The sequence below is a fragment of the Diabrotica virgifera genome, chromosome 4, assembly GCF_917563875.1.
Source record: "Diabrotica virgifera virgifera chromosome 4, PGI_DIABVI_V3a".
NCBI lineage: Eukaryota > Metazoa > Arthropoda > Insecta > Coleoptera > Chrysomelidae > Diabrotica > Diabrotica virgifera.
The window spans coordinates 144891996-144917054 of record NC_065446.1 but is presented as its reverse complement, the minus strand read 5'-3'; the positions used below and the strand labels follow the sequence as shown (position 1 = coordinate 144917054).

Below are 25059 nucleotides of genomic sequence, written 5' to 3'. Positions count from 1 at the left end.
GCGTATAAGGTGTGGCATTCATATTGGTTTTTTTGGGTTTTTATGAATCCATTTGAAAAACTGGTAAGTGTGTAGACCATTCTATAAACGCGCAGCTGCGAAAATGTCAGAAAGTGACATTGCTCAGATTGACAAGTTTGACGGGACATAACCTAATGTTTACTTGTTTGGGACAGCAATGCTTTGTTTGGGTCCGGGGAAATGGATGTAATTGCATTATAGAGAGTGGCTAGAGGTCTTAAATGTGTATTTTTAGGTTCGTTTTACATTCTACATCATATTTCCATTCCACCCATAATATGGATACTTAGCTGGATTTTTTTATGGTTAAATATACCTTATATAACTAATTTGGATACTTAATTGGATTTTTTTTTATGGATAAATAAATGGATAAACATACTTTATATAACTAATAGTAGGACATCATAAACCATTACCGACCCGTTTCACCAAATACATCCACAGAACCTCTCAACTTCAGACCGCTCCACACAGATGTTATAGTGCCCAGAGATTTCCCAAATCTAGTGGACCTTCCTATGAATATACCCAGGAGTTGCAAAAGATAAGAGTTTTTTTTTCTTTATTTCAATTCATACCTATAAATATTTTGGTTTTTACTCTACAGTAATAAATTTGTGTAAACTGTTTATATGCATATAACAGGTACCTATACTACACTATATACATAGGGTTTTGAAGTAGGATTTTAAATAAAGTTAGGTAATGGTAAATAATAAATAAATATTCAAATAAAATAAATTAATTGATAAGGGAAATGGGAATTAAGACATATATAAAGATTGTCGATAGGTTTTAAATAATATTTCTGGATAATTCTTTAACCAAACTCATTTTGTTAGTTTTATATAGCTTCCAGCATCTATGTTTACTTAGGTATAGTACTTAGACATAGATCTGGTATTTCGATTGTTTCGGACACTTAATAGTTCGATTGGTGAGTACGTCACCCTTTAAGTCTCTGCTAGATAAGGTATTAAATTTGTTTTTGTGTAACCATTAGTTGTTCTAGTATTAATTATACCTTATCTAGTCTAGGATCAATTAATATTAGTATACTAACCATAGTATAGGATTTTGCTACGCTTACGGACACTGACCTGGTTTTCGTTATTGATATTTTTATATTGCGCAATAGCGGTGGTAATTTACTTGGCGTAACCCTTTGGGTTCTAGATTGTTATTTTTCTCAACTCCACCACTATTGTTTATCTCACATGTTGTATAAGTATCATGGATACATTGTAAGTTGTGAAATATTATAAATATATTTGTTCTTAGTAAGGTTGATTTTTATTTCAGTCTCGTATCACCAGTTGATAATATAGCAGAACAAGGTAAATAGTGAATATTTTTTTTTGTATTTCAGGTCATTGTATCACTGTCATTTATTTATTGGTCGTTTATTCTGTTTTTCTTTATTTCAAAAATCTCGAACTTTTCAAATCCTCGGTTCAGAAATCTGAGCTGTTCGTTCGAGTTGGCGCCCTTTTTCTTCTTCTTTCCTTGTCGTATCTTCATATTATTCTGTCTCCAGCGTTCTTATCTAGTTGCGTTCCCTTCTCGCATTAACCTGTCTCATTTTCTTCCTTGTTTCTACCCTTTCATTATCCCATATCTCTGTTTGTATATTTTAAAGTCAATATTTAGTGCACTGAAGCTAGCCCGAGTCCTCACTTGAGATATAGTGTCTCTCTGCCTCTTTGATTTGTTCGTCTGAGCTAAGCCACTCTCCATTAGTATCTTAACCCTCTTCTCTTCTATTTTCCCCCTCTTTCATCAGCTTTTTTTCTTCCAAATCCCAATACCCAGAGTATTGGGTTACAAATTGGCTCTGACCCAACGTGTGGCTTCTTTTGCACTTCTGGCTTTAAAAATATCTCCTTGAACTTTTGGTTTTCTCTGGGGTAGTTGTATTTTAACATTTATTTTTCTACTTCAACTTGCTTTGCACATTATTTTATATCTATTATAGATATTAAATAAACTTGTTTTGCTATATACTGGATAGACTGAATAAATTGCTTTGTTTTTTTTTATTAACTAGAGATCTATTTTGGACTAAGAATAATTAAAGTAAATTTAAATTTTAAAATTCTAAATACCTTAACATCAATAACGTCATCGTTATAAAAGTTCGTAGCATCCAAATAGCTCACTTCACTACCTTGAAGTAACATTCTCTTAAAATTTTAGGTTTCTTTGGAGTTACAGCAGTGCATTGCATCAGGATTAGCGGCTGGACCGAACAAATAAGCATTGCTGGTAAAACCATTCATAGTGAACATTAGCTTGAGGATAGAGAGTAAGTTGAACTTTGCCTACTTTTATATCGCATTCTCAAGTGTATTCCCCAGTTGCATAAAATGGCATCTTTTAAGGTAGAGCATCTGCTAACTCCTGAATTGGATTATGAATTAAAAATTCGTCAGCTGACCGACCCATCGTTAACTACGGATGAGGCTAAAGTAGTCTTGTTGAGAGGTGCCTTAAAGCAAGCTTCAGCAAATCGGAGTCATGCTGTTCTGTCAGCTTTCCACCTAAAGTTTGATGATGAGGTCCGTGAAATAGAAGTCACTATTGCAGATCTCAAGGCCCAAATTAGCTCTTTTGTTGGCTCCCATAATGATGTGTTATATGGTCGTTTGACTTCCCGTTTAGGTCATGTTTCAGGTAGGGTTCATTTGTTAGAGTCAGCGACCGATGAAGAGGATGCCATCAAGAAGTCTCTTAACTTCAAGATTCTTAATCTGGAAGGAGAACTTGAGTTTAAAGCAACTCCACAGGCTCACTCCACTCCTCATAACGCTAGTGTCTCGGTAAATTCATTTCCTTTTATTAGGTCGGCTCCTATTCATAAATGGGGTGTACGTTTTTCTGGTGGTTCGGATGAAAATGTAGTTAGCTTCTTGGAGAAAGTAGAATGTTTGCGTCTAGCGCGTGGCAACAGCGAGGATGAATGCTTTTCATCGGCAGGAGACTTGTTTAAGGATTCAGCCTTTACTTGGTACCTCAATAACCGAGGTAGTTTCGCTTCATGGCAACAGTTAGTTGCCAAACTTAGGTCAGATTTTCTTCCTTACAATTATGAAGACAGCCTTTTGGACGAAATTAAATCCCGCAAACAAGCTCCACAGGAGAAAGTTACCATATTTATTAACGAGATTGTTAGTCTGTGTAAACGTCTGGAGACTCCTCTCTCTGAATCTCATATTGTCCGGATCATTAACAGAAATTTGTTGCCATCGTATCATTCCAGTCTGGCACTTACAGACATTTCTTCTATTGCGGATCTTACTCAAAAATGTAAGAAATTGGAAGAAGTTTTGTCATGGTCTTCTGACACTGCATCTAGTGTCCCTAGCCGTTCTAATTTTAAAAATCATGAATCATCCTATTCTGGTAGGCAAAATTATTCTCGGTCTGGTAACGTATCTACCTTTAATTCGAAGATTATCTGTTGGAACTGTCGTCAGCAAGGACACGGGTACTACGACTGTCCTGAGCCTAGAATTCGGTTTTGCTATGGATGTGGACGTCAAGGGGTCCGTAAATTCGAATGCCAATTCTGTTCGGGAAACGAGAGAAGGGGTGGATCGTCCCTGGCAGCCGCCCCTCATCAAGATACAGGGAATACTACCGAAAATCCTCAAAACCAAGGAACTGGTTTCTCGAGCCTGGAAGCACAAGCTTCGACAAGTCAACCATCTCACCCTCTATCGAAAGACAAACGACCTCAGAACGGCAAACACCAACCGAAAAGAGGACAACGTTAGTCGATTATGTACAGTGTGATTCTTCTGTAGTTTCTCCAAGTAATCCTTTACCTTCACTTATTGATGTTGACATAAATTCATTGTTAGTCCGTAAAACCAAGGATAATCGTCCGTACCTTGAAATCTCTATCTTGGGACATTCTTGTTTAGCTTTGCTGGACACAGGGTCCAATATCTCTATTTTGGGTTCTTTAGGTCTGGAATTTCTCCAGAATTCTAATGTTAAGATAGGAATGGATAAGAGTTTGCAAGTGACTACAGCAGATGGTCAAGTTCAACCGATTTTAGGTCAGTTTACAACTGAGATTTCTGTTAGTTCGTGTACAAGGATGGTTACATTTTTTGTTATACCTTCTGTTAAGAATTCAGTTATCCTAGGGATGGATTTTCTGAGAACATTTAATAGTGAATTAAATTTTACTGAATTTTCCTTATCTGTGTCCTCTTTTAATGTCTCTTGTGTGAATGCAGTTAAAGATATGAGTAAACTTAATGCTCAGGAGTTAGAACAGTTGGATAATGTTATCAAATCATTCTCTTCTATCTCTTCGAAGAATCAGTTAGGTAGAACTCACCTCATCGAACACCACATTGATGTGGGTTCGTCTAAGCCCTTCAGGCAATACCAATATCCCTTGCCTCAAGCCTGGCATGAAAGCTTGGTAAAGGAGGTGGATGAAATGCTTAAGCTTGGTATTATCGAGCAGTCTTCGTCCAGCTTTTGTAGCCCCTTATGGTTAACAAAGAAGAAGGATGGGACTTTTCGTGTCTGTTTCGACGGACGTAAACTTAACAGCATTACGATGAATAGGGATGCCTATCCTATACCTCGTATAGATATCATCCTCACTAAGCTACAAAATGCTAAATACATTTCATCCATTGACCTAAAGAAGGCATTTCTACAGATTCCATTAAGCGAAGAGAGTAAGAAGCTTACTGCCTTTGCAGTAAGTGGCAAAGGATTGTACCAGTTTACTACAATGCCTTTTGGTCTGGTGTCTGCTCCCCAGACTATGTGTAGATTAATGGATTTGGTAATAGGTCCTGCTTTAGATCCCTATTGTCAATATTACCTTGATGATATTCTAGTCATTACTCCTGATTTCGACACTCATATCTCGGTATTGCAACAGTTGTTTCAGCGTCTAAAAGATGCAAATTTGACAATTAACTTAGACAAAAGCAGCTTTTGTCGTGACTCTATTAAGTTTTTAGGATATGTTGTTGATTCCCATGGCCTACATACTGACCCTGACAAGGTGTCAGCTATTCATGATTTTTCTGTGCCTAAAAATACCACTCAGGTCCGTCGATTGTTAGGAATGGTGGGTTATTATAAGAAGTTCGTTAAGTCTTATTCTACCTTGTTATCTCCTATCACTGATCTTCTTCAAAATAGGAAAAAGGGACAAAATATTGTGTGGACTCCTGAGGCTAATGAAGCTTTCGTTAAAATCAAGGAGGCTCTCACAAATTCTCCAGTTATGGTAGCCCCAGATTTTAATAAACCCTTTCATTTGATGACAGATTGTTCCAACACCGCATCTGGAGGTGTACTGTATCAAATCGTAGATGGAGAAGAACATCCGATAGCCTATACAAGCAAGAAATTAAACAAAGCCCAGAAAAATTATACTACAACTGAAAAGGAGTTGTTAGCTATAATTACGGGCATTGAACATTTCAGATATTTTCTTGAGGGTCGTTCGTTTACGGTCATAACTGACCATAGTAGTCTGGTGTGGTTACAAAGTATGAAGAACCCATCTCCTCGTTTGGCTAGGTGGATTTTAAAATTGGCACAGTATGACTATAAAATCGTTCATCGCAAAGCTGCAGGTGTAGTAGTCGCTGATGCCCTTTCTAGGACATTTGATATTAATTTGTTAGACTTATCTTCGTTACAACCAGATGATTGGTATAAAAAAATGTTGTATGATGTACAGAATGTACCAGGCAAATTTCCTGATTTTAAAGTTGAGCATGGTGTTTTGTATAAACATGTGCTAAGTTCTATGGATGCCCTTACTGGAATGTCGGAGTGGAAGATAGTAGTTCCAACTCCTAATAGAGCAGAGGTTTTGGCCACTTTTCATGACCATCCTACTGCAGCTCATTTTGGTTTTTACAAAACTTTTCGTCGTATATCCGAACTTTATTACTGGCCGAAGATGCGCCAGACTATTCGTGGCTATATCGCTCGATGCAAAATTTGTGCTACGTGTAAGTCGACAAATCTTCCTCAACCAGGTTTAATGGGTAGTTATCGACGGATTGATTTTCCTTTTCAACTTGTCTCTTTAGATCTCATTGGTCCTTATCCTAGATCATATAAAGGTTCGCAATATGCTTTAGTAGTTGTTGATTACTTTACCAAATTCCCTTTGGTTCATACCATGCCTAAGGCAACTACTTCATCTATTATTAAGTATCTGGAGAATGAAGTTTTCCTGATTTATGGAGTCCCACAGATCGTGTCATGCGACAATGGACCCCAGTTCACAGCTAAGGCTTTTCGTGATCTCATGGCAAAATATAATGTACAAAAGATCTGGTACAATGCAAATTATCATCCACAAGTTAATCATACGGAAAGAGTTAATAAATCAATCGTGACTGCTTTAAGATCTTATTCATTTCCGGATCAGAGAGCTTGGGATACCCATATCCACTCTATAGTACAAGCGATCAGGACTTCATCTCACGAAGTAACCAAATGTCCTCCATCTTATTTAATGTTTGGTCGTCATGTTCCTCTCTCTGGTGATTATTTTGGTAAAATCTCAGAAAATGCCACAAATTTTCCTACTATATCAGATAAGTTACACCGCTTAGAAGACATTCAGAATCTTCCTGATATTTATGTTGATGTTCGAAAACGTTTAAAGGCATCTTATGACAGAAATAAGTGCCATTATAACCTGAGAAAGCGAGCCTTATCTTTCAGGGTTGGAGATTCCGTTTTAAAGAAAAATTTTGTCAAATCTGATAAAGTGAATTTCCAATCTGCCAAGCTGTGTCAAAAATACATACCTTGTACTGTCATTAAAGTTATTTCTCCTTTAATTTATGAGTTAAAGGAAACTTCTACTGGTAAGAAACTGGGAAGGTTTCATATTAAAGACTTACTCGAGGATAAGACAGTAGGTCCACATAACTTGGTTGATAATTTAGATTATTCATCTTCAGACGAAGATTAACGTGTAAGGGACCAGTTTGTTTATTTAAGACCTATTTACCGGTTTTGTTTGCCTGGCCAACATATGTCTTTGCCATCCATTTTTTTTTTAATTTTTATCTTATCTTAATATTGTTTAGTAGCTCGGTCACTAAAGCCCGGTTACTAACTCGGTCATTTTATTGTTAGCTGTCTCTTAAAAGAACAAAGTATATATCATAGGAGTACAGGATGGATAATGGGAATTTTCCCCATCTTGAGTTCTTGGTTGAATAGGTATTTACAGGGATAGTTAGGGAATGTTGTTTTTTTTAATACTCTTTTGATTTATGGTTTTGCATGGGTCGCGAACCATGGCCATAAAACTTATATAGTCACATAACTGTTTCAGGGTTTTAGCGTGGGTTCAGGATTGATCACCCTGGACTTGTGCACTCCACTTGGCTCAGAAATATATTAATACCTATCAGTTGTTCCTTGAGTGTCTCTTAGGCTGAAATTAGAATGTGTCATTTAGAATTGGATCGTTCTAATATTCGGCAGTAAGTAAGTCCATTTGACTTCGATGTCATCTCCTATACTATTATTTATTTTAAACGATTCGAGTTTAATATACCTCATTACCTGAAGTTGTTTACCTCTCTCTCCACCACCTGCTTGGATGTGAGTATGTGAGTTACCTTATTTGTCTCTCTAATGAGCATTATGCTAGTAGATGTTCTTCTGCCTTAAATATGAAAAGGTAGATGTGAGGTTATCGTTATCTTTACCTGAATTGACGTTGTCTTTACCTTTATCTTGGGTTCATGTTGTACCTTTACCTTGATGAGTTTGTCACTTATCTATATCTTGATTGAGTATACCTCTTACCTTTATCTTGTGTATAGAGTCCTAAGAATCTGTCCTTCACTGTCTTTGTCGTGAGTGTGGAATTGGACCACGTAAATAGTACAGTTTAGGTATTACAATTAGGACATTTAATGTCTTTTACCTTTGTGCAGACCCTCTACCAAGAGTAGATGCGGGCTTGCCAGTATCTTTACCTTTTTGCATACCCTATACCATGAGTATAGTGGCATTGCTAGGGTCTTTACCTTATTATGTCTTCCTACTGCTATGAAAGCTAGTAGAGATGTTATGGATTATTTTTACCTTGAATTTTCTATGTTCTTGATATCCAGAACCACATCATATATGTTTAGGTTTCTAGTAATATAGTTTTAACTAGTCCTAATAAATTAGGCCCTCAGTGAACTCTTGGGTGATTAATAGAATCTGGTCATTCTAGTGTCATTGTTGGGTATATTGATAGGATTCGTTTTAGGTTAGTTGTTGTAAATGGTTCTTGGTAGTAGTATTTTAAAGGGTTGTTAATATACAACCATAATGTAGTTTTAATGAGGTTTATACTAACACTTGAGAATGTAGATGATAAGTGGTGTAAATAGTTAACTTTCTCTATAAGATTATAGTATTGTAGTTAAAACGTAGGTGATTAAGATGTAATTTTTTTTTTGTATCTTCTTCCTTTCTTAACCTGTAGTCCTACTAAATTAAATTACGTTATCTCGTTTGATAACTCTGGTCAGTTACACATCCCCTCTCTGTTATGTCTTATGAAAAACGTAATTCAATGTATCTCGCGTATTCTCTATCTCTCTCTTACTGCGTCATTGATTTCGGTCCGGTCTCTCCTCTGCCAATGGTTTAGGTGGTAAAATTAACATCATGTCATCCCTGAAGAAAACAAAAAAAAAGGAAACTTCTGGAAGTTTTCCTTTTTTTTACTGAAGATAGGGGAGAATGTAGCATTTATTGCTACCCCGTAAGTGTTTTATTTGATGCGCCTATGTATCTTTATAACTCCCTAACGCTTCGACGTGTCGGCGCAGGCCGAACGACCTACGGGACGGGAGAGAGAAGCGAAACTCGTAATAGTAAAATCAGTTGGTTAAAGAACATCCGCTCTGATACGTGAGCTGTTGCTATTTGTAGACGAACTCTGGGAAAATAATGGACTGAAATTAAATATATTACATACCACCAGTAAACTAAACATCAGGAAACTCAACAGACAATCTCCAAAGTAACAAAAAAACAAGAATTCAAGAAATTATAACATAAATTATACCACGTGGTCACGTATCAGAGATCCCAGGGTAAGCGAAATCAAATTATTTATCCTTCTGTTCTGATATATGTACATATACATATTGCTACCGTTTCATCGTAACCCAACATTTAATCATGTTTTTATGTCCTGTTAGGAGAGTGCTTTGATATTTTTTTTATTATTAGTGCGTATAAGGTGTGGCATTCATATTGGTTTTTTTGGGTTTTTATGAATCCATTTGAAAAACTGGTAAGTGTGTAGACCATTCTATAAACGCGCAGCTGCGAAAATGTCAGAAAGTGACATTGCTCAGATTGACAAGTTTGACGGGACATAACCTAATGTTTACTTGTTTGGGACAGCAATGCTTTGTTTGGGTCCGGGGAAATGGATGTAATTGCATTATAGAGAGTGGCTAGAGGTCTTAAATGTGTATTTTTAGGTTCGTTTTACATTCTACATCATATTTCCATTCCACCCATAATATGGATACTTAGCTGGATTTTTTTATGGTTAAATATACCTTATATAACTAATTTGGATACTTAATTGGATTTTTTTTTATGGATAAATAAATGGATAAACATACTTTATATAACTAATAGTAGGACATCATAAACCATTACCGACCCGTTTCACCAAATACATCCACAGAACCTCTCAACTTCAGACCGCTCCACACAGATGTTATAGTGGCCAGAGATTTCCCAAATCTAGTGGACCTTCCTATGAATATACCCAGGAGTTGCAAAAGATAAGAGTTTTTTTTTTCTTTATTTCAATTCATACCTATAAATATTTTGGTTTTTACTCTACAGTAATAAATTTGTGTAAACTGTTTATATGCATATAACAGGTACCTATACTACACTATATACATAGGGTTTTGAAGTAGGATTTTAAATAAAGTTAGGTAATGGTAAATAATAAATAAATATTCAAATAAAATAAATTAATTGATAAGGGAAATGGGAATTAAGACATATATAAAGATTGTCGATAGGTTTTAAATAATATTTCTGGATAATTCTTTAACCAAACTCATTTTGTTAGTTTTATATAGCTTCCAGCATCTATGTTTACTTAGGTATAGTACTTAGACATAGATCTGGTATTTCGATTGTTTCGGACACTTAATAGTTCGATTGGTGAGTACGTCACCCTTTAAGTCTCTGCTAGATAAGGTATTAAATTTGTTTTTGTGTAACCATTAGTTGTTCTAGTATTAATTATACCTTATCTAGTCTAGGATCAATTAATATTAGTATACTAACCATAGTATAGGATTTTGCTACGCTTACGGACACTGACCTGGTTTTCGTTATTGATATTTTTATATTGCGCAATAGCGGTGGTAATTTACTTGGCGTAACCCTTTGGGTTCTAGATTGTTATTTTTCTCAACTCCACCACTATTGTTTATCTCACATGTTGTATAAGTATCATGGATACATTGTAAGTTGTGAAATATTATAAATATATTTGTTCTTAGTAAGGTTGATTTTTATTTCAGTCTCGTATCACCAGTTGATAATATAGCAGAACAAGGTAAATAGTGAATATTTTTTTTTGTATTTCAGGTCATTGTATCACTGTCATTTATTTATTGGTCGTTTATTCTGTTTTTCTTTATTTCAAAAATCTCGAACTTTTCAAATCCTCGGTTCAGAAATCTGAGCTGTTCGTTCGAGTTGGCGCCCTTTTTCTTCTTCTTTCCTTGTCGTATCTTCATATTATTCTGTCTCCAGCGTTCTTATCTAGTTGCGTTCCCTTCTCGCATTAACCTGTCTCATTTTCTTCCTTGTTTCTACCCTTTCATTATCCCATATCTCTGTTTGTATATTTTAAAGTCAATATTTAGTGCACTGAAGCTAGCCCGAGTCCTCACTTGAGATATAGTGTCTCTCTGCCTCTTTGATTTGTTCGTCTGAGCTAAGCCACTCTCCATTAGTATCTTAACCCTCTTCTCTTCTATTTTCCCCCTCTTTCATCAGCTTTTTTTCTTCCAAATCCCAATACCCAGAGTATTGGGTTACAGTCGGATGTTGTGTATAAAGTAAATTGTAAAGACTGCAATTCAACATATATTGGGCAAACACATCAATATCTACACAGAAGGATTGTTGCACACAAACATAGTGTACAAACAAACAAAATAACTACCACAGCCTTAGCCAAACATTCAGTAGAAAATAACCATAGTTTTGATTTTGAAAATGTACAGATTCTGGAAAAAGAGCAAAATTATAACAAAAGATGTATATTGGAGATGATCCACATAAAGAAAGACCAAAATTGTATCAATAATAAAACTGATATTAAAGATCTCTCCAATATATATCACAATTTGATAAATTAAGTGTGGTTGTAAGCACACCATTGGTAAACACTTTAAATACGGCATTTTTATTTTTTTTGTTACGTGCTACCTCTTATAGCAACTCCACAGAGTTGCAGTTTGTATCATTACATCAATTTTGTTTAGCCAGGATATATGTCAGCGTCCTAAGCTTCTTCTGTCCAGTATCTTTTCCTATATAACGATCTACATAAACACATATCTCATTTCTCATAACATGTTTCCAAATAATGTAAATTTCTTATTTTAATTGTATTTAATATCTCATTTTTCTTTATTTCATTCGGTTACAAAACGTGGTTGTCTCTTAATCTTTTGAACCAAGGTTATTTTTAAAAATCTTCTATATGCCCACATATCAAATACTCTGTTCTATTATAATGTTCTATCATTAATGAATATCCTTGTTTTAGCGTTCAAGCCTCTGTTCCATATAAAATACAAAAAAAAAATACGCACCTCAGTATTCATATTTCGAGTTACATACTCAGATCACAACTACAAAAAATCTTGCTCCCATTATTAAAAGTTAAACATTAGTCAGATTTATTTCTTTCGTATATTATGTAACTTGATCTCCTGTATATTATCGTTTTGGTTTTACGACCACCATCCAAAACCGTTGTGAAGTGCTTTTACCATATGCCCAATGCCCATGCCTGGCATTCTCTCATAACATCTTAGAGAAACACGATGTGCATTTTTTTAAATTTTCAAAATATTACGTGTATTGTATATAAAATATGTTTGTTAACAGTGTAATGTTTAATAATTAAAAGTGCTTATTGAAAATGGCAAAGAGCCGAAACGTCTAAGCAAAATCAAGTGTTTTATTTATAACAGACCGCAAACCCAGGAATTAAAAACCAACTGTTTAAAAATTCACGGTCAGGAAATAAGCAATATATATATATATATATATATATATATATATATATATATATATATATATATATATATATATATATATGTCTTCATATCAAGGCGAGATCCGTTTGTATCATAAGCTATACAAGATGAGATCCGTTTTGCAAGGCGAGATCCAATTTTGGATCTCACCTTGTATTCACGTGTATATAGTGACATCTCGATGTAACAATGGTTAGGGTACAAGGAAATCGATTTTTGTCTGGACCTCATTTTGCACCCCTTTTGGTGAATTTTATATTGTAGTGGTTCCACTAAATCCGCTGTAGAGGGCAGCGCGCGCGATCCGTTGTGTATATGGTAAATATATATTTTGCAGACAACCCGAGATCCGGTAAATTTGGAAACATCGCAAATGAATTTCACGGTCAGCTCTCTCACTCGGCTTATGTCTAGCTTGAATAAGAATGTTTACATTATTTAAGGGCTCTGTCCAGAAAGGCGATTGTCAAATATCTCGAGAACTAGACGGCATATCGAAAAAACTTTGGAATGCTTTTTGAATGATTTTTCAAAATCTATATACTTATGCAATAGCAGGGTTCTTATTCTGCCTGCGAAAGCGGTGGGTGTAGCAACTTTGAATTTTCAACTGAAACACTTTATTTTTAATTAAATAGTTGAAATTTAGAATTAAAAATACACAACTTTTGTTTGAATCGATAATAGCTTCTTTAATCCAGTCGGAAGAGCTTCAAAATCGTCGTTTTGATGACATTTTTAGGGTTTAGGGGTACCTCAGGTAGTTAGCTTAAAACGTAAGAAATAAATTTGAATAGTTAATGTTTATTGATAAACAAAGCTCCAATTCTATTTTACTTCAACTCATTTTAAGGCTATTTCAATAATAAACTAATCGGTTCTTTTTTCAGTTTTTTGGTAAAACATTGTAACTTATAGACGAAAATTCTTAAAATCGGCTATTTTTCATTTAAATTGTCAATAAATAATTAAATTGAGAAAAAATTGGTCAGATTTACATAAATTTTGTTATTCCGTCCATATAGAAACTAAAACAATTGTTACGTAGTTACACTGAGTGTCATAAAAACCGTGTATTTTTACTCATTTCTTTGAGCTATTTCACGTAATATCGAGATATAAGTTGTATTTTTTACATAAGTTATATTAACGTTAAACTGACTTAATTTATAGTTTTATAAGCAACAATTAAGTATAGCGAAATTTATAAAACCTTGTTTAAATTGTTTTACATGCTCTGTAATGCGGTTATCTTAAATTTTCTTTTGAATGTTTTTCTTCTTATTGGTAGACAAAAAATGGCAAAATGTGCATTTTTGACATCAAATTGTTGATAACCAACATAGTTACTACTCAAAATATTAAAAAAACTAACCGTCGGTATAACAGGTTGCCTGGAAACCAGATGCAGAACAGTACCATAAATGTTTTAGACTTTTTAGCACTTTCTTTAAGTGAAATTTAAAATCATTTACCACCCATGTACACTCATTACGGAATCTGTTACAAGAATTTCAGCGATTTCAGCCATTTTTTCAAAATTTATTTGGATTTTCTCTAGTAATCCTTTCAAAAGACAATACATAAATGGTGAATACCTTTTACATCAACTTCAAGGAGGGTAATTTATACAGGTACATACCTGGAATTATTATATGGACCGTTCACTCTTGTTAGAGTATAGTTCGCTCAAATATGAGCTCTTTTAATCCATTTCACGCGGTAAATTAGTCCGCTTTTCCTTTAGGTCTTAGTTCATAGGTTGTGATGTTTTTTTGTCCTCTCTACTATCTTCTTCCACTCTCTCCGGTCCTGAATCTTTTCTCTCCAGTTTGCAATTTCCATCTTTGATATATCGTCTAGCAGCTGATCTTCCCATCTAATTTTTGGTCTTCCTCTTGGTCTATTTTTTACTGGTTTCCAGTTCATTATCTTCCTGATCATTTCTTCTACCCCTCTTCTTTGTGTGTGCCCAAACCATCTGAGGCTTTGTGCTTTAATGAATTTTACTATATCTTCTCCTTTATTTATATTTATTATTTCATGGTTCATCAGCTTTCTATATTCCCCTGTTTCTGTCTTTACTGGGCCATGTATCCTTATAATTTTTCTCTCAATTATTTTTAACTTTTCTTCGTCTTTTTTCGTAAGGCACATTACTTCTGCTCCATAGGCTATCACTGATCTGATTGCTGCTGTGTATATTTTTGATTTTGTTTTTTTGCTCAGGTTTTTGCCCTTGAGTAGTTGGTGATATTTCCAATATACTCTATTACCTGCTTTAATTCTGTCGTTTATCTCTATACTCCTTCCGTTTTTGCCGTCCACCATCACCCCCAGGTATTTGAAGCAATCTACTCTCTGGAATGTATTTTCACCTATCTTTATTTCTGCTATTCTGTTTACATTGTCTCGTGTGCTTATAAGATATTTTGTTTTATTCTGATTGATTATTAGTCCTCTCGTCTTTGCTTCTCTTACCAGGGTTAAAAGTGCCTCTTCTAGTCTTTTTTTATCTCGTGCTACCAGTCCCAGTTCATCTGCATATCCTATGTCTGTGTTGAGCTTTGAATAATTGTCTTTTTCAGCCCTGTGTCCCTAATTACTCCTTCTAGAGCGATATTAAATAGTGTCGTTTGTCGTTGACAGACTGTCTCCTTGTCTTACTTCAAGTTCTATTTTGATGTCATTTGTATCGCCTTCATTTGTTTTAACTTTTGCTGTTGAGTCTTTTATTGTCATTCTAGTTAGTCTTATTAATTTTGCCGGTATCTCCATTTTTTTCATTTCTTTTAATAATTGTTGTCTGTATATGCTGTTGAAGGCCTGTTGGAAGTCGATGAATAGTATGTGTAATTCTATGTCATGTTCATAGATTTTTTCAATTGTTTGTGTCAGTACGTGTATTGCATCTATTGTTGATCTTTCTTTGATCTATTGTTCTAAAACCCTGTTGATATGGTCCTATAATTTTTTCTGTGTATTGATTTAGTCGGTGTCTTATAATTGTGGTCAATATCTTATACGTTGTATTTAGTAGCATAATTGGTCTGTAGTTGCAGCACTTAGTTGGATCTCCTTTCTTAAAGATTGGTGCGATGTGTCCGTTTTTCCATTCTATGGGCATGCTTTCGTCCTTCCAAATTGTAACCATTAACTTGTGCATTCGCTTCGTGAGCTCCTCTCCGCCGTTGATGATCAGTTCGTTGTTGATTTCATCTGGCCCTGGCGTTTTGTTTACTTTTAGTTGTTTTAATACCTCCATGAATTCCTGATAAGTAGGTGCGACTTCCTCTTCATCTCTGTTATCTCTTATATCCTCATCCTCTGAATATGCCTTATTGTCGTTTTTGTATAGGTCCGTGAAATGTTTTTCCCAATCTTTTTTGTTTATTTTTGTGACAGATTTTTTGGTAATGTGTTGTTGTTTTATCTATTCGAACAATTTCTTGTTGTCTTTATTATTCGTTTCTAATTCTTGCATTTGTTCAGAGATCCATGTGTTCTTCTTTCTTCTATAGAGTTTCAATGCTTCTTGTTTTTCTTTTCTATATTGGTCCAGTTGTTCCTGTTCGGCACTTTGTAGCCATTTGTTTCTTGCGAGGTGCTTCAGTTGACTTTTTTGGTGACATTCCTCATCAAACCATTCTTTCGATTCTTTGTTTTTTTGGAATCCTATTATTTGTTCTGCTGTCTCTATTATGCTGTTCTTTATGTTTTTCCATTCTCCTTCTATTTCTATGTGCTCGTACTGACCCAATTTCTGTTCCAGTTGTTCTGTATATTGTTGCTTTGTTTCTTGCGTTTTCAGATTGGCTATATTCCATTTCCTCCTTTTTCCTTCCTTATGATTATTTGCCTTGATTATTTTCATCTTAAGTTTTGCTATCAACAATATGTGGTCAGTGCCTCCATTTGCCCCTCTATATGACCTTACGTCTTGTACTATTTGTGTCCACTTTTTCGAAATTAGAGTATGATTTATTTGGTTTCCATCCATTCTTCCTGGTATCATCCATGTTATTTTGTTTTCTTTTTTATGTTTATGCCCAGTACTAACTATATATGTATTTGTTGCTGCTGCTAGGTTGCAGATTTCTCCTCCATTATCATTCGTAGTTTCATGAATGGTTTCTTTGCCAGCTACATTATAGTCCTCCTTTCCGATCTTTGCATTGAAATCACCCAATATTATTAATATGTCATTCCTCGGAATATTTTTACAGGTTTCTTCCAGGATGTCTTAGAATTCTGTTTTATCTTCTTGGTTTGCTTCTTCGGTGGGTGCATAGCAATTGACTATCGAGATGTTGGCTTGTTTATTTTCTTATGTAAGATATCCTTTCATTAACTGCTTTGAATTGTATCAGTTTTTCCCTCATTTTTTTGTTCACCATAAATGCCGTACCATTCGTTCCCTGTTTGTTTTCTCCCGAATAATACATGCTAAAGTTTTTCTTCTCAATTTTTCCTTCTTTCTTCCATCGTATTTCCTGTACGGCTAGGATTTCTAGTTGGTATTTTTTCATTTCAAGAGCTATTTCTTGCATCTTACCTGCTGCCAGCATGGTTCTAATATTCCAAGAGCCCATTCTAATGAGTTTTGTTCTTTTCTTCTTATTGAGATTCTTTCTTTATTTTGTGTGCGTTAGTTTTCGTTAACCGTTTGCATTTCCGAGTCTTTTTTTGCCATGTCAATATCATATTTCAGCCGCTGTTCTTCGTTTATTAGTTTTTTGAATTTTCTATCAGCTGTTCTCTCTCTTCGTCCCATATCTAGATTTTGCCATTCACTATTAATTTCTTGTAGCCGATTTTCGTGTGCTTACCTTTGCTTCGTTCGTCCTTTGCTATTTTAGTTATTTCCTTTTGTATTTCTTTTTCTTTCGATGTCCAATCGTTGTTTATATAGATACGATCTTTATGCTGTTTTAGTTTACGTTTCGTGTTTATGATTTCCATTTTATCCGTGAGGGCTTCTGTTTCTATTGCGCATACTGTTTCTCCTATTTTTTTTGCACTTCTTAGTTTTATTTGTATTTGCAACTCTTGGGCTCTGAAATTTTCCATTTCTTCTTTTAATTTCTTATAATCATTTGTTTCTACTTTCAACCCAGTTACGAACAAGCTTTTCTTTTTGCTAAATTTCTCCAGTTGCTCCATTCATTCATGTAGCTGTTTTACTTCTTTTTTTAGTTTTTGTTTCTCTGCTTTTACACCCATTAACTCTTTATTGGTTTGTTGTTATTCTTTCCTTATTTGTTTTATTTCCTGAAGCATTTCATCGTTTTTATTCATTATTGTAATCATAACATTTTCCATGTCTTCCTTGTTTTCGTTGCCTGCTTTGCTTGGTGACCGTTTTTTAATTTTACTTCTATTAAAACAATCATCCAAGTTTTCTCTTTTGCGTTTCGTTTCATCATCGGTTTCACTTCCTGTGACATTTTTTCCATTTTCTAGGAGTTCAGCGCTAAATACCTGGAATACCGATATTAGATTATCAACGATACTTAAAAAATGAAAGTTACCAATTCACCGGTAGTTAATGGGTTATTTAAAAATTACCTGCGCACCAGAGTTGCCAGTTGGTCTGTAATTAGGATGGGGATTAAAATAGATACGAATTCACCGGGACCCGGAAATATGCACACCCTGATATTCTAGTTACGTAACCTCGTCCGATTGGCGCATGACGTTAACAACAGAGTAAAGCATAGTCCCGTCTATGCGTTCGTAATACGAACGCGAATGAAATTTGAGAATAGTACAAATGAATGAATTATGACTAAAAGTAACTAAGTGATTTTTATAGTTTAGAGGAAAATTATTAAACTATTTACTTTTATTTAAATTGATTTTCAGTTATTTGTAAAGTTCCCAGTTTCTTGATTATATTGGTATCCGGAAAATAAAAATATTCATATAATCGATATCTACTAAAATTATTATATTTCGTTAGTTGACAAAAATTGATTAGTGGCCTACACATTAGTAAATATAATTTTTACCAAGGGGAAGAAAAGCCCCAAAATAAAACCATAAATTTAATGGATTGATAAAAAAACAAAATTTTTTACTTTTTAAATAATGTATTTCATCAGATTTAAGTAAGAGGCTTGGAAAAGACAAAAATAAGTTTTACAGTTTTCATGCCATGCACTTTATTTAAATTTTGTGCATGTGAAATAGACGTACATACAGCAACTATGTAGCAGTTTTCATAATTTTTCTTTTACGCAATGTCAGGTTGTTAAAAGACTTGTTTAATTCTTTAATTCGGAAGTACATCCGAGTCCGAGACCTAAAAAATAACTTGTTCGCTTTGTTAGAACAGTCTACAGTCACACTTTTGGACATAAGGTTTTCTAAATAATTTTTAGTTACCAAAATGGAATCACCATTCATGTGGAAGGAAAAATTGTCTCCAGTTACTTAATATATGACAAGAGAGTGTCTGAGGTTTACATAAACCACACTTACTCAAATGATCAACCCACGTGTACGTTGAAACATCTTCGGATTGAATACTGGAGTCCTTCAATTTATGGCAGATATAACCAGCCAAATTCTCCAAACCATCATACTCGAGGTCACTAATGTTTTTTCATTCTAACTCTCATTGAAAACTTGAAAATCCACAACTGTTTCGTTGTTAGAATCCAGCCTTTGGATCAATTGTCCAGAAATTGGTAAATCTGGGATGTCGTCTGTTTAAACGTTCGAAAATTCGTTCCGTTGTCTTTCCTACCCGTATATAACTTTTATAAAATAAAATAAAGCTTTTTGTTAACACTTTAAAAAAATTTTAATGGGTTTTCCCCGAAAAGAGCTTCATTTTTTGGCACTATGTATCACGTTAAAATATTTGATTTGGAATTTGAAGGATAAGATCGTCTTTTTTATGAGCTACAAATTTACTTTTACTGGTTCTAAAGACTAAGAATATACCATTTTTTCGTTTTTTTTATATGCTACATTTTTTCCAAGAATATTTTTCCGATATAATACTTACTTTTTGAGTATTTGCGAAAAACCGCCGAAAAACGTGTTTTTTTTTTGTTGAAAAGTAAATATTTTTAGTCGCAAGTGACTCTAGTACCTACTACTAAATTAACCTAGTACCTAAGTTAAAAAAACTCTATAGAACAAAAGTTGCTTAAACTTAGCTGTTTCCGGACTTATTTTAAACGTATATTTTTTCACCCTCCAAGTAAAAGCAATCAACGGCACAAATTCAACTTTGAAGTGGGGGATGGGTAGAATCTAAATCCAAATTTTCATGCAATTAGGAGTTGACCCTGAAAATTATGTGTGTGTCTTTTTATCTTTTAAATCATTTTACTTAAAATCATTTTTTAACTATCAAATAATAATTACATATTGAGTTATTTTATTTTTTAAACTTTAATAATATTTATAAAAAATTTTACTTTCTTGTAATGTATTTTTAAAACAAGCAATCATTTAAATAATTATTTTGTAACAATTTGTATTATTTAAGAATATAATAATTACATTTTTGTTTCGTAGTAAGTGTTTTTTAAGAATATTAATGTATAGTTTTAAAATATTGTATTGCAAATAATTATCATTATTAAATGGTTATTATTTGTCAAGTATTCTTTTTCTTTTTTCACACCCTTATGTATGTAATAAAACTAAGGGACTTTCTGAAAGGTCAATCGTAGACGTTAAAGACACAAAAGAAGCGATACTTAAAAGTTACGCCCATTATATATCTTTATATCGTGGGAAATATACAATACAACACGAGCTCCAACCGCTCGACTAATACTCTTTAGAGCTGGCATCAGTGTGTGATCTCGCGTTGAACGGTAAATATCTAAAATTTCGTATATAAGTCCTCCCCTTTACTTTTCAGCGACGGATCTCGTTTCGCTGTAAATTTATCAGAAAAATTTAAGTACAAAAATCTTTTCCCCTCTAAGTGTGCCATGATTAATATGTTAATTATAAAGATACTTATGAACAATATACTCCAATAATTAATTTCACCAATATAGTGTCAATCTCAGGGCTAAATTATAATATCAATTACTTACTTTCGTGGCTTCAAAGTATTTCTCAGTGGATTCCTAATCGGGATAGATAAAAGAGAGTAAAATAATACACACATACGGATTTCAATTAGAAATTATAAAAATCGTTTATTTTATCTAAATGGCACTAAGTGCTTAATATTTCTTATATCTTATCTTTCTATCTTTATTTAATACAACATTTACAAAAATGGGAATCTTATTTCTTTTTGTCTCCAAATTTATTTTATTTATAACGAACTATTATGATTTATCAGTAACAAATTGATTGAGGTTTGATGAAATTTTTATAGTGATTGTGTAGCTCAATTTTCAATGTGTTTACTGTGTGTGACTGACCTTTACTGATGATTTGACAATGTCTTCACACAAAACACGTTTCCTATTGGCTTGGGTTGCGATCCAAAGACTCGTCCAAGTCTTCCAGTAATGCCTCTGCTCCTTTGAAAACTACGCCTCGTACAGCCCTCGTTCCTGCCTTCTCCTGATGCCGTGTTCTACCTTTTTCAAACACTTCAACAAAACCGGGATACTCTAGACTCAAGGAGTTATATACTATCTCGACTCGGTCTATCACTCGTTCCACGATATCTTACTTTTTTTTCAAGAACAAAACTAACCAAACCCGGCGTTTCACTTTTTCGTACACTCTTCTCGAAAACTCGGCTTCGCCTCTCGATCGCTCAAAAACATTCTGCCTCTCAATGCTCATTCATTCTCCTACTTCCTAATACCCCTTCCAGCATTCAAAAATCAACCAATCCAAGGCAACTTTCAATTATCCGTATTTACCAACACAAACTTTCCTTTTTCTAAATATCTTAATGGATTTCAAGAAAAAATAATATTCCCCATTTCAATTTTACTTTCCACATTAACCCTCTTTACAAATTTAATAACCTATTATCTTATTTGCTAGAATATGAATTATCGGTGGTTATTCACACCTTTCCACGAACACTTTCTTTTTAAACATCACTCTAATTGTTTACTTGAGTCGTATTGTTCCTGGGGTTCGCAAACACTTCTCCGAAACACTTTCTTAAAAACTACCTATACATAATTGGTTTTATACAGGGTGTTCCAAATTTACATGCCCGCGGTCGAGAAAAACGAAAACCTTTATTTTTATTTGAATTTTAAATATAACTTTTATTTCTTATGTCAAATAGGAATATAACAGTATATATACTTTTGAATGAGATATTTGAAATTAAATCTATCGAATAGCACCCAACACGACCGCTTACAGAGGTGAGGTGGGCGGTTACTTTAAAATTTTAAATAGGAGCCCTCAATTTTGATTGCAGATTTAGATTCTTTACGTAAAAATAAGCAACTTTGATTTGAGAAATTTTTTCGAATTATAGATATTAAATTAAATTAAAAAATGGAAAGTCCCTTAGTTTATGGAAAACTTAACTTATTTTTTTTTTGGTTTTAGGACCTACTCTTCACAACCCAATAGGTCCCCATAACGTTCGAGTAACTGTAAATTTAGCATACTTCCCTCGACTACTATAAAAGGCGAAAAGTTACCATAATAGAGAAAAACAAAAAACCTGATACAATGACATATTATTGTTTTAGGATTTAGAAAACTGAAATGGACTAAAACTAAAAAACTAGAAGCTAGGATCTTGTAGGGGGCTTTAAACTTTGATTTTGGCACTTTAAACTTTTTTAATAATTTTAACCGAGTTAACCCATTAAGAATGACCATTTTCGCGTTTTTTAAATTTTAAATCGCGCATAACTCAACAATCTATTTTAGAGAAAAATCACAAGAGACTTTTTCTGCTCAGAATGAACACAAGAATCGGAAAAAATTTGTTCAAAGTGAAAAAATTGTTTTTTTAATTGGTTAAAAAAAATTGTTTAAACAATTTTCCGACCGTGGTGCCGCCTAGCACCCTGTGGATTACTTATAAGGACCTCTTTCTGAGTAAGCTTGTTCAAAAATAAACTAATCGGAATAATTTACCTAACGGGGCGAACTTACAGCCTGGACTAAATGGATCACGATGCGACTGTTTTAAAACAACCAACGATAAAAGACAGGAATATTTTCATAGTAGACAGTAGAAAGTAATCAACATTCTGTTTTTTTTAACATAAAGAAACGATTGTAGATGGGAACTAATATATTTCTGTAGAGGGTTCCACTTTCTTCAGTTAATGCTGCCCAATGCCTTTTTCTGTAAAATATTTTGGGACGAAACTGTCTTTAAAATATTTCCGGTTAGAAGTAATTCGTGGATTAATTCATAACAATAAAAGCAAATAAATACTGAACACTGCACACAAACATTTACTTACAAGCTTTGTTAGTAAATCGGAGAAAAGTGAAACGAGAAATAGGTTAATATTTTTTGTAACAACCCTTAATTTTTACCTATATCCAACAAGCAATTGTAATGTCGACATAAAATAAAATCTTAAAATACAAATATCCTTAAATTTATAATCTGAACAACCAGTTTTGACCAGTCTGAAATTTCCCTCTGTTTGGAATATTCTTAAAATATTTATATCCTAAATACTATAATCTTTTTCAAATGTTCAAGTAATATTTTTTATGATAGGGGAGCCCAAGCGGGAATTTTTGCAGTTACTCGAGCGAGTCAGATTATCATATGGGGAGAAACCTGGTACCCTGCAGATGTACCTCTACCATATATTGGCTCTTAACACAGGGGCGTTCGTTAAGGGAGGCCCGAAAAAAATCTATCCTTAAAAATACTCGAAATTGTCAGATTAAGATAAGGTAAGTTAAGTACACGGAAAAGAGTGTATATTTAAAAAATCTGACGATTTGAGCGGGGCGTAAGGAAATGGGAAGGTCAAAAAATTTCACAAAAAAAGCGAATATGTCGCGAAATTAACGTCATATCGAAAAACTAAAAAATACGTGTTCAATATTTTTCAAAAATCTATCGAATCATACCAAACATGAACTTACGCGGAGGTGGAGTGGGGGTTACTTTAAAATCTTAAATAGGAGCCCCAAATTTTTATTGCAGATTTGGATTCTTTACCTAAAAATGGGCAACTTTTATTCGAAACATTTTTTTAAACATACCTATATTTATGGTATGTTTAACAGTAAATGGTTGAGTTCAATTAGTTACCACTATAAACATCCTGGATTAACCGATAATAGTATAAAAGGCCCGGTTTCAGGTACAATTTATTTCAGGCTTTATTATGGGAGTACCGTCTAGTCAGTGTTAATTGCAAAAGACCAACCCTGTCTACCTCGGTGGCTTATCGCTCCGGGTGGGTCTTAACAATGGGCCAGGTCAGATAAATGGGACGAGTTGAGTTCACTCCCAAAATATGAATTTTACCTGATTCCGTACAAGGTAATGTTTGAATTCACTCCCAGGCCATTTTAAGCCGTCATTAGTATAAGTAAGTACTAGACCTTAAAATCTGGACATTGTTGACAAATCATCAACACATGTAATTGGGATGATTTAAAAAAAAAAAGAATGTGTGTGTACGAATCATAGAAAAATTATACTGGCGTCAAACAGCGACAGCTTGCATAAATGGAAAATCAACAGAAATATGCAAAATACAAAGAGGCGTCAGACAGGGTTGTATACTGTCCCCACTGTTGTTCAATTTGTATTCAGATAGAATATTTAAGGAAGCGCTGCATAATTTGGAATGGGGTGTGAAGGTTAATGGAATTGTGATAAATACAATCAGATATGCAGACGATACAGTTATTTTAAGTGATGATATGAATGGATTACAACACCTTTTAAATGCCATTGACAGAGTGGGAAGAGAGTTTGGCCTAAATATAAACTGTTCAAAAACAAAATACATGGTATTTAGCCGTTTGGCCCATCAAGATTCACGGTTATATGTTGATGGTCATATAATTCAAAGAGTACCCAGTTTTAAATATCTTGGTTGCCATATTACTGAACAACTAGATCCAGATAAAGAGATAAAATGTAGAATCGAGATAGCCCGCACGACATTTTTAAAAATGAGGTCATTCTTCTGTAATGATACCTTGCAACTTTAACTTCGAAAGCGCATGATTAAATGCTACATTTGGTCAGTCCTCTTGTATGGTGTCGAAGCATGGACATTAAAAATATCCACCATTAACCGTTTGGAGGCCTTTGAAATGTGGCTGCACAGACGTATTCTGAAAATACCATGGACGGCTATGCTGACAAATGTGGCAGTCCTTAAGAGAGCAAATGCTACCCGCGAGCTGCTTGATAACATCAAATATAGAAAGATGGCTTATTTTGGACACGTAGTAAGGGGAGACCGGTATAATATTCTTCAACTTATTATGATGGGTAAAATCGAAGGACGCAGAGGAATTGGTAGAAAGCAGGCCTCTTGGTTGAAGAATATCCGGGAGTGGACAAGAATAAAGAAAGCAGAGAACACCTATTTAGAATAGCTCGAGACAGAGACAGTTTCGCCATGTTAATCGCCAACGTCAAGGGGACTTGATAGGGCACGTTACGAAGAAGAAGTGTGTACTTTGTACGCACGTAAGAAGTTATACTTCTAAATATGATTTCAATGAAATAAATATACTTTCGGACAGTTTATTTGTATTTTATTTAAAGATTAAATTAATTTTTACTTACTAC

The 25059-nt window shown here is 34.1% G+C and overlaps 1 protein-coding gene and 2 long non-coding RNA genes across 5 annotated transcripts in view; 1 reads left to right on the top strand and 2 right to left on the bottom strand.

Annotated features, from left to right (window-relative positions):
* The window catches only part of LOC126883185 (G-patch domain and KOW motifs-containing protein), a 546084-nt gene that overhangs the window by 461610 nt on the left and 59415 nt on the right, over positions 1-25059 (bottom strand). The gene's annotated exons all lie outside the window — the stretch shown is intronic.
* LOC126883188 (uncharacterized) lies at positions 419-12188 on the bottom strand. The gene is made up of 2 exons (XR_007697550.1): positions 9817-12188; positions 419-536 (listed from the first exon to the last, which is right to left on the bottom strand). It is a non-coding gene; the product is annotated as an uncharacterized LOC126883188 (long non-coding RNA).
* LOC126883186 (uncharacterized) lies at positions 6452-10589 on the top strand. The gene is made up of 2 exons (XR_007697548.1): positions 6452-9140; positions 9537-10589. It is a non-coding gene; the product is annotated as an uncharacterized LOC126883186 (long non-coding RNA).